At 40.7% G+C, this 13290-nt stretch overlaps 1 protein-coding gene across 2 annotated transcripts in view; it reads right to left on the reverse strand.

Moving 5' to 3' along the window:
• Positions 1–13290, reverse strand: part of si:ch211-57i17.1 (uncharacterized protein LOC565010 homolog) — a 172116-nt gene that overhangs the window by 33708 nt on the left and 125118 nt on the right. The gene's annotated exons all lie outside the window — the stretch shown is intronic.

Below are 13290 nucleotides of genomic sequence, written 5' to 3' on the forward strand. Positions count from 1 at the left end.
ATCCATCAATGTTAATGAAAAGCAGACGATTACCTTCAAATACCCAATGAACAAACTGTAATCTAAATATTAACAGCATCCTCTCACAATGTACTGATCCGGTACCAAGAAATATGATTACCAAAATTATTTGTCCGGTCACAAAAGTACAAGTATAAATATGATGGTAGTTGTACGATTTACCGCAGTTTTCTTCCTTTAGTTTATGTAAACGCATAGTGATTTACATGATTTTTATCATCATCAGCATTCTTCCATCTACGAAAGATAATAATCAAATGGGGTGTCTTCATATGATGTATCTTTGCTAATGGCTGAAGAGACCAATCCTTGAGAGGCAGGTTCTGCCTCAAGTGCCGCACATGAAGCTGCCAGGTATTAAGCCTTGACATCCTTGCATCCATAAAGATGCAAGTAAAAAAAAAAAATTACCTACATGTGAACAAATTGCAGTTTTCCTATGCATCATTTTACTATTTTGTTTCATCTTCAATAAAGAGTAAAACTAACAGATTGAGCCTTCTGGATGACATAAGGTACATGCTGTGCCTTTCTTATCCCTTCCCTTGCCCCACAGGACTGGATTTCAAAGGTGCCTGCATCTACATTATTTATTATTTCGTATACATTCTATACATTTGGATATTTCAATCCAAAAGAAAAAGATGCCATTTAATTAGTGAAAATAATTGATTCCATACCATTTTATACCTTTTTTCATTCATTCATGGGATGCCAGGCCAGCATTTAATGCCCATCCCTAATTGCTCTTGAGAAGGTGATGGTGAGCTCCTATCTTGAACCGCTGCAGTCCATGTGGTGTAGATATATCCACAATGCTATTAGGGAGGGAGATCTGGGATTTTGACCCAGTGACAGTGAAGGATGATGATATATTTCCAAGTCAGGATGGTGCGCATCTTGGAGGGGAACTTCCAGGTAGTGGCACTCCCATGCATCTGATGCCCTGTCCTTCTAGATGATAGTGGTCATGGGTTTGGAAGGTGCTGTCTAAGGAGGCTTGGTGAATTCCTGCAGTGCATCTTTTAGATGGTACACATTGCTGCCACTGCGTGTTGGTGGTGGACAAAGTTAATGTTTGTGGATGAAGGGCCAATCAAGCAGGGTGCTTTGTCCTGGATTGCGTCAAGCTTCTTGAGTTTTGTCGGGGCTGCACTCATCCAGGGAAGTGGAGAGTATTCTACCACACTCCTGACTTGTTCCTTGTAGATAGTGAACAGGCTCTGCAGAGTTAGGAGGGGAGTTACTCGCCACAGGATTCCTCCCCTCTGAGCTGCTCTTGTAGCCACAGTAGTCTAGTTCAGTTTCTGGTCAATGGTAACCCCCAGGATGATTGATAGTGGGGTTTCAGCGATGGTTGTGCCATTCAATGTAAAAGGGCGAAGGTTTGATTCACTTTTGTTGGAGCTGGTCATGGTCTGGCACTTATGTGATGCAAATGTTACTTGCCACTTGTCAGCCCAAGCCTGGATATTGTCCAGATCTTGCTGAATCTGAACACAGACTGCTTCAGTACCTAAGGAGTCACGAATGGTGCTGAAAATTGTGCAATCATTAGCAAACATGCCCACTTCTGACCTTATGATGGAAGGAAGGTCATTGATGAAGCAGCTGAAGATGGTTGGGCTGAGGACACTAACCTGAGGGGCTCTTGCAGTGATGTCTTGGAACTGATGTAATTGAACTCCAAAAACCACAACCAGCTTCCTTTGTGCTAGGTATGACTCCCAACAGGAGTTTTCCTCCTGATTCCCATTGACTCCAGTTTTGCTAGGGCTCCTTAATGCCATACTTGGTCAAATGCTGCCTTGATATCAAGGGCAGTCACTCTCACCTTGCTTCTGGAGTTCAGCTCTTTTGTCCATGTTTCAATCAAGGCTGTGATGAGGAGAGGAGCTGGGTAGCCCTGGCTGAACCCAAACTGAGCATCAGTGAGCAGGTTATCGCTAAGCAAGTGCTGCTTGATAGCGGTGTTGATGATTCCTTCCATCACTTTACTGATGATCAAGAGTAACTGATAGGGCAGTAATTGGCCGGGTTGGAATTATCCTGCTTTTTGTGTACAGGACATACCAGTGTTTTATACACAGAGGTGCACAAACCTACATTTGTCTGTGCCGGCTTCAGCTATTGTTAAAATCAGTTGTGAAGAGTATTAATTTACATGGGTTACTATGACTAAACAAAGGTGAAATAAAGAATGTACTGCCCAGGTTCTCTGAACAATAGCTCAGATGTCTAGATATCCTTGTCCTCTGGATGGTTCAAAGGCGTTGGTTCAGACCATGGTTTAAAACTCTCATCAGTTGCCTACGGGAGATTTGCAGTACTCGTAGAGTTCTGAAGAGAGCTCAAGAGAGTAATTAATCCAAACAAATGACGTCACGTTATATAGCATTAAAATGTAATATTTAATTTAATCTTAATACTGCATGATTGCTCAACTGGATTTGATCTGTTTCAGACATGGGGACTAGGAGGCTGACCGACTGGAAAATTCCAGTCAGCCTCCTGTAATTTGCCTCAATTAGATGGTCGGGTGTAGCCAGAGAACCGGCTTGCCGGACAGCAGGGCTATTTTAAACTCCCATCCATCTCCAATTCCAGCCCCAGCGTGGGCCAAAAATCTAGTGCCGAATCTCAATTTTGCATTCAACAACTGCAAATTTTGCTCAAAACTTGCAAAATGTAATGAAACGATCAGAAGACGCTCAGTAATTTATTATATACAAAAATAAAATGGGTGCTTCTGCATTTGGTACTGATCATTGGACACCAATAATCAGTCAGCTTCCTGCATCTACACTACAGTCCAAATACTGCAAATATACAGAATATTTATATTCCCCCAGCCTTTAGTTCCATAAATCAACTTTGAAAAACACAAAATTTAACTCCCTTGAACTTTCAGCTGTTTTCCTTTACGACGGTATTTTAAAATTGGCACCCAACAGGCCAATTTCCACATTTGAATTTGAAAAAAACTTCTGCTTTCACAAGCAAGGCTGAAAGTTTACAGGCTTCTTTAATTTTCATTCATTTCTTTTCCCAAAAGTTATCAATAATAGAATCCATGCAGTCACAAATGCAGCATTAAATTAAAATAGTTACTGTTGACCATGGTGGAAACATTTGAAATAGCTAATTAAAAGTCTTCATTTTGAAATTAGCCTTAGTGTGTCACTGGTGACACATTCAAAACGTCTTTGCAGTTTTGTTGTGCTTTTACCATATGCTGCAAGGAGAACTGCACAAAATAGACAAACCTGTCTGCTAGCAAACATTAGGAACATAGGGTTTAGGTGCAGGAGTAGGCCATTCGAGCTTGCTTCACCATTCAATAAGCTCATGGCTGATCTGACTGTGCTCTCAACTCCTCTTTCCTGTCTGCTCACACCACCCTGTCCCCCCCAACAATCCTTGACCCTTTGTCTACCAAAAATCTATCTAGTTCAGCCTTGAATAAATTAACTGATCCAGTCTCCACTGCTTTCTGGGAAAGAGAATTCCACACAGTAATGACCCTTTGAAAGAAAATTTCTCTTCACCTCAGCCTTAAAAGACTGTCTTATTCTTAAACCGTGTTCTCTAATTCTAATCTCCCTCACAAGAGGAAATATCCTCTCAGTCAAGTCCCCTCAGATGAAGAGTCATCCAGACTCGAAATGTTAACTGTGTTCCGCTCTGCAGATGCTAAACTCCAATGGGTATAGGCCCAGCCTGTTCAATGTTCCTTCATAGTATAAGCCCTTCATCCCAGGAATGAGTCGAGTGAACCTTCTCTGAACAGCTTCTAACACAATTATATCTTTTGTCAAATGAGACCAAAAATGTACACACTACTCCAGATGTGGTCTCACCAAGGCTTTGTACAGCTGCAGTAAAACTTCCCTACTTTTATATTCCATTCCCCTTGCAGCATTCCATTTGTCTTACTAATCACTTGCTGTACCCACAAATTTTTTTGTGATTCATGTACCAGGACCCCAGATCATTGCGTACCGCCAAATTGTGCAGTCGTTCTCCATTTAAATAGTATACTGTTTTCCTATTGTTCCTACCAAAGTGAACAAGTTCACATTTTCCCACATTATACTCCATCTGCTAAGTTTTTGCCCACTCATTTAACCTAACTACATCCCTTTGCAGACTCTCTACTTCCTCTTGACAACTTACTTTTCTGCCTATCTTGTTGTCAGCAGCAAATTTAGTTACCATACATTCAGTCCCTTCATCCAAGTCATGATATAGATTGTAAATAATTGAGACCCCAGCAGTGATCCCTGTGGTACTCCACTAGTTACAGCTTTCCAACCTGAAGACCATTTATCCTTACTCTGCTTCCTGTTAGCTAACCAATCCTTCATCCATCCTATATGTTACCCCCCTAAACCTGTACTCTTACCCTTGATGTGGCACCTTATCAAATGCCTTCTGGAAATCTAAGTACAACACATCTACAGGCTCCCCTTGCTTACTTGTTACTTCTTAAAAATCTTGAATAAATTAGTTAAACATGATTTCAATTTCAGAAAGCCATGTTGACTCTGCCTGGATCACATTATAATTTTCTAAGTATCCTGCTATAACCTCCTTAATAATGGATTCTAGCAATTTCTCTATGACAGATGTTAGGCTAACTGGCCTATAGTTTCCTGCTTTCCATCTCCCTCCTTTCTTGAATAAAGGTGTTACATTTTCCATTTTCTAATCTGTTAAGACCTCCCAGAATCTTAAGTAATTTTGCAAGATTATAACCAATGCCTCTACTATCTTTGCAGCCACTTCTTTTAAGACTCTATAATGTAGGCAATCAGCTCCTGGGTACTTGACAGCTCAGGTCTAATAGTTTTCACAGCGCCATTTCACTGGTGATGTCAATTGTTTAAAGTTCCTCCTTCCGTTTCACTTCTTGATTTTCAAGTATCTTTGAAACATTTTCTGAGTCTTCTACAGCAGACACAAAATACCTGTTCAGCACCACACCATTTTCTTGTTTTCCCATTAACAATTCTCTAGACTCACTCTATAGAGGACCAATACGAGTTTTAATTCTTCTTTTCCTATTTAAATATATGCAGAAACTGTTGCTATCTGTTTTTATATTACCATCTAGCTTTCTCTCATAGTACACTGTCTCCCTCTATTTTTTGCTTAGTCATTCTTTGCTAGTTCTTACAATCTGCCAACCTTCTGGCCACTCATCTTACAGATGTGTACAGTGCTTCTCTCAATTTGATATAATCCTTAACTTTCTTATTTAGCCATGGACGATGCATCCTTCTCAAAGAGTCTTTCTTTCTCACTGGGGTAAATCTTTGCTGTGAGTTATTAAATATCCCCTTAAAAGTCTGCCACTGCATCTCCCATGTCTCAACTTTTAACCTGGCCACTAGTTCACTTCGGCCAGCTCTGCCTTCATATATAGCTTATTTAGATTTAAAACACTAGTCTTAGACCCACATATCTCCCTTAACTGAACGTGGAACTCTATCATGGTATGATCATCGTCACCTAGAGGCTCCTTTACTATTATTTATTAATTCGGTCCCATTGCACATTACACACAAGACAAAAGGTTGGTTTCTTTTTTTTTTTATTTGCTCACAGGGTGTAGGTGCATTGGCTAGACCAGCATTTGGGATGGGGAAGGGATTGTCAATATTGAGGAGGACTGCAATAAATTAAAGGATGACATTAATAAACCTGCATACTCAGCAAAGAATTGGCAAATTAAGTCCAACAAGGCAAATATGAGGTGGCACATTTTGGTAGGAAAAATAGAGAGGTCACTTATTGCTTGGAAGGTGCAAATTTAGGTGGGGTAGAGGATAAAAGGGATTTCAAAGTGTAAATACACCAATCACTAAAAGTTGTATCACAGGTTAGCAAGGCCAAAAAAGCAAACCGAGCATTAGGTTTCATTTCTACAGGGACAGATTAGAAACGTGAGGAACCACACTTAAGAGTACTGTGTGCAGTTCGAGGCACCACATTGTAAAAAGGATTCAGAGGCACTGCAGGCTGTGCCAAAAATGTGTAGGTATACATATCAGGAAAGAATTGACAGGCTGGGTCTCTGTTCTCTTGAGAAGGGGCTTGAGGGGTGATCTAATAGAAGTCTTGAAAATTATGAAAGATTTTGACAGAATGGATACACAGAGGATGTTTCCTCCTGTGGGGAAGAGCATAACTAGAGGCCATCAATATAAGATGGTGGTGTAGTGTCTTACACTTCACTTAGGGAGTCCTGGACCTATGGATAATGATGATAAAGGCTCCAATGTTCTTTCCATCACATGGCTGACCAGAAATCTCTTCCGCTTTTACTGCCTGCCATTGGTGTGGGTTGGAAGGATTGGCAGATTGATACTCAACCTGTTTGGCCACGTGTGGCCACTGTGGTCGGACCCGAACCTGAGTTTCTGGCTCAGGTGCTGGGTCACTACCCACTGCACCACAAAAAAAAGTTGTTCCTTATTTCACCTCTGGTCCTTATGTTGATTTACTTCAAGTCTATGCCATTTGGTAATTGACCCTTCAGCCATTGAAAACAGCTCATCCTTAATTGCACTATCAAAATCCTTCATGATTTTAAACACCTCCATAAAATCTCTCCTTGTCCTCTGTCAATAAAAGACACAGTAAATCCTCGCTTAACGTTGACTTACTTAACATTGTTTGACTTTAAAAGTGTTAATTTTGTGGCAGTATATCCATTTAACATTGTCGGTTTCACTTTATCATCATTTGCCACAGACGTCCTCTTCTATGGCCTGTCTTCATGACTTTTCCCGCAGTGCTTCCACCCTTGTCTTCAGTCCCTCTTCCCCGAATTCTTGGCCTTGACTCCCCACCCTCCCACCCCTGCATATCCACTCCCAGCCTTGCCAAGTCCCCCATCATTGCAGACTCCCAGCCTTGCCAACTCTCAGCCTCGCCAACTCCTGGCCTTTCCTCTCCCCCTTTGCCAACTCCTGGCCTTGCCTCTGCCCGTTGCCGAGTCCCAGCCTTGTTTCTCCACCCTTGCCTCTCCCCCGTCTCCTCCATTGCTGAATCCAGGCCTTGCCTCTCCTCCGTCTCCTCCATTGCTGACTCCCAGCCTTGCCTCTCCCCGGTCTCCTCCATTGCTGACTCTCAGCCTTGCCTCTCCCCTGTCTCTTCCATTGCTGACTCCCAGCCTTGTCTCTTCCCCCTTGCTGACTCCCGGCATTGCCTCTCTCCCCTTTGCCGATTCCTGGCCTTACATCTCTCAGCCTTGTTGACTCCTGGCCTTAATTGCCTCTTTCCCTCCCCTCTCCTCCTTGCCTTCACCAGGAAATCCAATCTGGAATTCAGAAGAAACTTTTTTACCCAAAGAGTGGTGAGAATGTGGAACTCACTTCCACAGCGAGTGGTTGAAGCAAACAGTTATAGATGTATTTAAAGGAGGTTAAGCATATGAGGGAGAAGGGAATAGAAGGTTACAATGATAGATTTAGTTAAGGGAAAATGAGGGGGGGGTGGAGGTCAATTGGAGCATAAACACCAGCATGGACCAATTTAATCAGATGACCTGTTTCTGTGCCACATATCCTATGTAATCTTATGTAAACACTGGATATTTAAATAAATGGGTGGTTTGAATGTGCTGCAACTAGATTCTCATCACAAAGTTAGAATGTATAGCACAGCTGGAATTATTTTCTACATTGATGGCAGTGAAACAGAGCAGTTATGTCTCAACTAGCATCTGAACTCAAATGCACAAAGCCAAAACATCTGAATTCTGTGACACTACTAGGTTTAAAACTCTACACTGGCTGCATAGATAAGAGCACACCTTTGCTGAAAAGTATTCACATAAACTTTTCTCTTTTCCCCATTGTTAGGCAATTGAGCACCATTCCTGGCTGAGAACAAGGGGATAACATGCTAAAGCTCAACAGCATTATGGGAGAGGGGTGGGGTAACTGAAGAGTGAGGTGAATTCCCTTATCATTGGAATAATACAGCAGTAAAGAAAGGCATTCAGCTCATCAAATCTATGCTGGCACCTTTGAAGAGCAATCCAGCTAGTATTGCTTGTCCACTTTTGCCCCAGATCCCTGATTTTTTTTCCTTCAAGTATTTATCCAATTCCCATTTTTAGGCTACTATTGAATCTGTATCCATCACCTCATCAGGCAGCGCATTCCAAATCCTAACCACTCACTGCATTAAAAAAATGTTGTTCCTTATTTCACCTCTGGTCCTTATGTTGATTTACTTCAATTCTATGCCATTTGGTAATTGACCCTTCAGCCATTGAAAACAGCTCATCTTTAATTGCACTATCAAAATCCTTCATGATTTTAAACACCTCCATAAAATCTCCCCTTGTCCTCTGTGCTCCAAGTAGATCAGCCCAAGTTTCTTTAGCCTATTGACCGTAACCGCACCCCCTGTCCCTGGAACCCTTCTGCAAATCTCCTCCCTTGTTTTACGCTTGGCAATGTGACACATAGGATGCAGCCAGGGGCAAGTGTAGAAATGAAAAATATCACATGAAAATCAATGGCTCACTCTCGTGGAGAATGGGGCTCAGTTCTATTTGTACTAGAAAACCTCCAGGACTTTGTCCAGGGAGCCATTCTTTATGTGTGAGTGTTTTTTGTGAACAGACCCATAACCTTGTGAAATAATAATGCATATCTTATCTTATTCCACTGGAACAGATCTACAATATATCCCAGGTCCCATCCATAGAGAGGGGTGGGGTGGGGCACTAGACTAAATCCCAGCATAAAACGGCTTAGTTATCAAGACGGGTTGAAGAGCTGGGACTCTACACTTTAGAGAAACAAACTTAGGGGTGATCTGATTAAGGTTTATAAGATAATGAAGGGAATATATTGTGTTGCATTTGACAGTTTATTCCAGTAAAACAGGTTTATAACGACCAGGGATCACAATTTTAAGTTGTGTAAGGCCAGATCTAGGTTAGATGTCAGGAGATGGTTCTTTTTCCATTGCAGAGAAAGTTCATTTAACTAATTCCTGGGATGAAAGGGTTGTCTTATGAGGAAAGGTTGGACAGGATGGACCTATATCTATTAGAGTTTAGAAGAACGATTGAAGCATATGAGATCCTGAGGAGACTTGATAGGGTGGATGCTGAATGGATGTTTCCCTTTGTGGAAGAGACTAGAACTGGGGACAGAGTTTACAAATAAGGGGTCTCCCTTTAAGATGGGGATGAAGAGATTTTTTTTCTCTCAGAGGGTGGTCTGTGGAATTCTCTTCCTCAGAGAGTCAGGGTCATTGAATGGTTTTAAGGTTGGGTTAGATAGATTCTTGACCGACAAGGGAATCAAAGGGTATAGGGGGTAGACAGGGAAGAGATCACAATCTTATCAGCCAAGAGCAGGCTTGAGAGGCCAAATGGCCTACTCCTGCTCCTAATTGTTTGTATGTTTGTATTTAGTGGACCTGTAGAACAGGCTGCCAGCTCATGCAGTGGATGCCAATTCACCAAATTCTTTCAAGCGAGAGTTGTTTCTGGTTGGAGTGGACAACACCTCTTACAAAAGGTAGGTAACTTAACAGAATTGAGGGTGAGAGTGATCATCTAGACTAGCTTTGATCACCTAGATGGGCTGGAGAGAAATTTCCCAGAATTTCCCCCATCCCCTAACTGGTCTGTTTTTTAAATTTGATTTTTCATCTCACCCAGGAGATCACATGATTTGAGCAGTGCATATATTGTGTGCTATCGCAATTGTGTGGAACTACCATTGTTTGTATGCTGATTAAGTCCCCTTTATGTGCTGAAACTGTAGGTATGGTGGAGTGGGGTGTCAGCCGGCATAGTACTACACAAAGTGGTAGATGAAAGTTCAATGCTGGCAGCTGTGGCTTACAGCTAATACCAGTGGCACTCTGATCCAAGTTACTAGGTAATACACACTTTCCAAAGTGGTGTTTCTCAGTTTACTTTAAAAGGTCACCTCAGCAACCCTTTGGAATTAATGGAGTACAAGTAAGTACCTATTACTAGTTTCAGTGTCACAAGTAAATATAGAATACTGACAACAAAAACAAAAACAGAATTACCTGGAAAAACTCAGCAGGTCTGGCAGCATCGGCAGAGAAGAAAAGAATTGACGTTTCGAGTCCTCATGACCCTTCGACAGAACTTGAGTTCCGTCGAAGGGTCATGAGGACTCGAAACATCAACTCTTTTCTTCTCCGCCGATGCTGCCAGACCTGCTGAGTTTTTCCAGGTAATTCTGTTTTTGTTTTTGTTGTTTTGGATTTCCAGCATCCGCAGTTTTTTTGTTTTTATAGAATACTGACATATTGTTAAGTTTGTAGATGCATGTAAGGGGAAGCTAGACAAGTGTATAAGGAAGAAGTGAATAGAGGATGATGATAAATTTAGATGGAAAGGTGGGAGGAGGGACAAGTGGAGTATAAACGCCAGCATGGTCTGGTTCAGCTGAATGACCTATTCCTCTACCGTATATCCTATGTATGTAATCCTAAGTAACCGGATGAAATTTCTTATGCTTACAACAAGAAATGGTCAGGAATGCATTTCAGCAATCTTTATGCATGAGCAACACAATGCGATTTTAAAAAAATGTTCTCTTTAAATAGAGTAACATGCCTAATAAATATCCCACCAACAAATAAAGCAACAAGCATATCAAATGGTAGCTCTCGCAAAATCAATGACCATTCTTAAAACATATGTAACACAAAATGAACTGCAGCGCTAATTGATATACTACAGGCCCTGTGCTTAATGAAAAGATAATTGGCTCCAATATGCTTGATGGATTTTTTTTTTAAAAAGCACATGACATACACAATAAGCATTTCTGTTACCATCTGGCAGGTTGACTGTCTTTGAAATACAACAGGAAAGAATTACAATATTTACAGCTAAAAGGACTCACAAGCATCACCATTTTAGCAGAAGGCTAGAGTTTGATGGATCCATCGTAATGCAACAACCATATTTGGGTTTCCTCCTGACAAATTGCTATCAAGAAGTATAATTAAGTGAGCTGCTTAAAGGATTTAAATAATGTAAATGCATTTCACACAACATTGAAATCACAAGTTTGCCAAATCTGATGTGATCTACTGAAATGATTTGTGCTGATAAATTTTGCAATTTGGTGTGATCTCCAAGTAATTTGAAGGTGATGATCAATTTATCCTTTTTGCTTCTATGAAATTAACTTATAGAAGAAATGAAGCCAGGTTCCCAGGCATTAACATGTAAGTGACTTAAAGAGAGTCACATGTCACACGTCAAGAACAAATGCAAAATTCCAAGCAAAATCTTGGAAAGAGGGATTAAAATTTCAAATGAGTCAACAATTATCAACTGCTTTATCAATGACTTCCTGTCATCATACAGCCTGGAGTGTGATTGTTCACTTATGGTTCCATGGCTTTCTCCTCCAATAATGATGCATCCCACGCTGGCTTTTATTGCACCTGAATATCTTTCAGGTTTGGGTTTACACTGACATGTAACAAATGTGCCACTTAATGCCACTAATGACCAAAAAGAAAATCCAGTCACCTCCTGCTTGAATTTCCACAATTCCCCTTTTGCCGAGTCCCCCAATAAACATCTCAAGTGTCGCTATTTACCAGATTTCAAATGAACCAGCTGTGGCTGGATAATCTTTGACAAATGGCTCATTTCCTGATTATCAAAGGCTCAAGTGAGGAATATGATGGAATATTCACCCCTTGTCTGGATGGTGCAGCTATTTTCAATTCCTGGCCACGGAAATGAGTCATTTCTTTTTATTGACCCTCTTAATCATATTTTGGTTTAACGTTTGTAGGTTTCCTTTAAATTTTGTCTTTGTTTTTGCAGTTTCCCTTTAAAGGGGCTGCTTTTTAATTTGTCCCTAATTTTGTTAATTTAGTTTATTTGGTTGACTCAAAAAGAGTTACAGTAGTCAAGAACTTCAGAACCATCTAGGACAAAGCAGTACACTTGGTCACCCTTATCAAAAGACTCAAAATCCAATCCCTCCACCATGACTGCATTACAGATGCAGGGCAGCAATTTATCAAGCTTTCTTCAATAGCAATCTCTCAGGTCTACAACCTTTACTGCAAAGAACTAAAGGATCATGGAAACACCATCACCTCAAAATTCCCTTCAGTCACAAACCAGTTTGACCTGGTATGTACTGTCATTCCTTCACTGTCACTAGGTCAAGTACCAGGACTCCCTACCTAACAACATTGTGGGAGCGCTGCCAAATCAGTAGTGCTATAAGAAGGTGATCAATTATTTTCTCAGAACAATTAAAATTGGTGATAAATGCAGCCCTGCCCATGTTAAACACACCCCAAAAACAAATTTTAAAAAACTGTGTTTTGTCTGAGGCCCAAATTATAGCATGCCGCTTTTTAAATTTTTGATTGCCATATAAAGATAAATTTTAAAATATTATTTTTCATTATTGAATCAATACATTGATACATTACTAATGGTAAATATTACAACCTAGAAAGAACAAGTGCTTCAGTGGAGAAGGATGTAGCATCTTCTTCTACATCATGCTGTTTCTCCAGTAACCACAGACTCAAACCTTTTCCATTTTGCATTAAACTGCTCACAGCTTGTTTCATTTTGTGGTGCATGTTCCCACTGACCATTTATTTTGTCCAGCTATCTCACTGCATTGCATAAAAAGCAGCAATTGGATAAGCAGTATCATTAAACTTATGAATTCACATGCATTTAATTATTATGCCATTGGGAATTTCTTAGGGCAACGGAAAATCAAGTGACAGGACTGGTCAGCGGCATACTTGCTGCATAAATCAGCACAGTACCTCCTCTGGCTATCTGGAGATCTGGCAAATTGAGCTTCCAGTAAGCTGCTCCACTGATATATGCAGCAACCCATAAAATTTGCAATTTCTCTTCTTATATAGATGAAAAACAACTTTATTATTAAATAATATTTATGGAGGGGAGAAGAGAATATTTTGGATTACAATTAATTGCTTAGCTTTTCCCTTGGCATTATTCTGTAAACTACAGTGCAACTATGACTGTGCCAGTCCACGTTGAGATCCATTCTAAGCACTGGTCCTCCGTAATTTGTTGCCAGAAGGTTTACAGGAATGGTCAAGGTTAATTTAGTGGCTAATTTGTCTTCCCCTCAGAGATGTGCTAACTCTGTGGATCAGGAAAACACTATGGAAAACCGTGATTATGAACCTGCGCGGTACAATTCTGTACCACAGTTCAAAAATGTTGTA

This window comes from Carcharodon carcharias, chromosome 2, assembly GCF_017639515.1.
Source record: "Carcharodon carcharias isolate sCarCar2 chromosome 2, sCarCar2.pri, whole genome shotgun sequence".
In the NCBI taxonomy this organism is placed as follows: Eukaryota; Metazoa; Chordata; class Chondrichthyes; order Lamniformes; family Lamnidae; genus Carcharodon; species Carcharodon carcharias.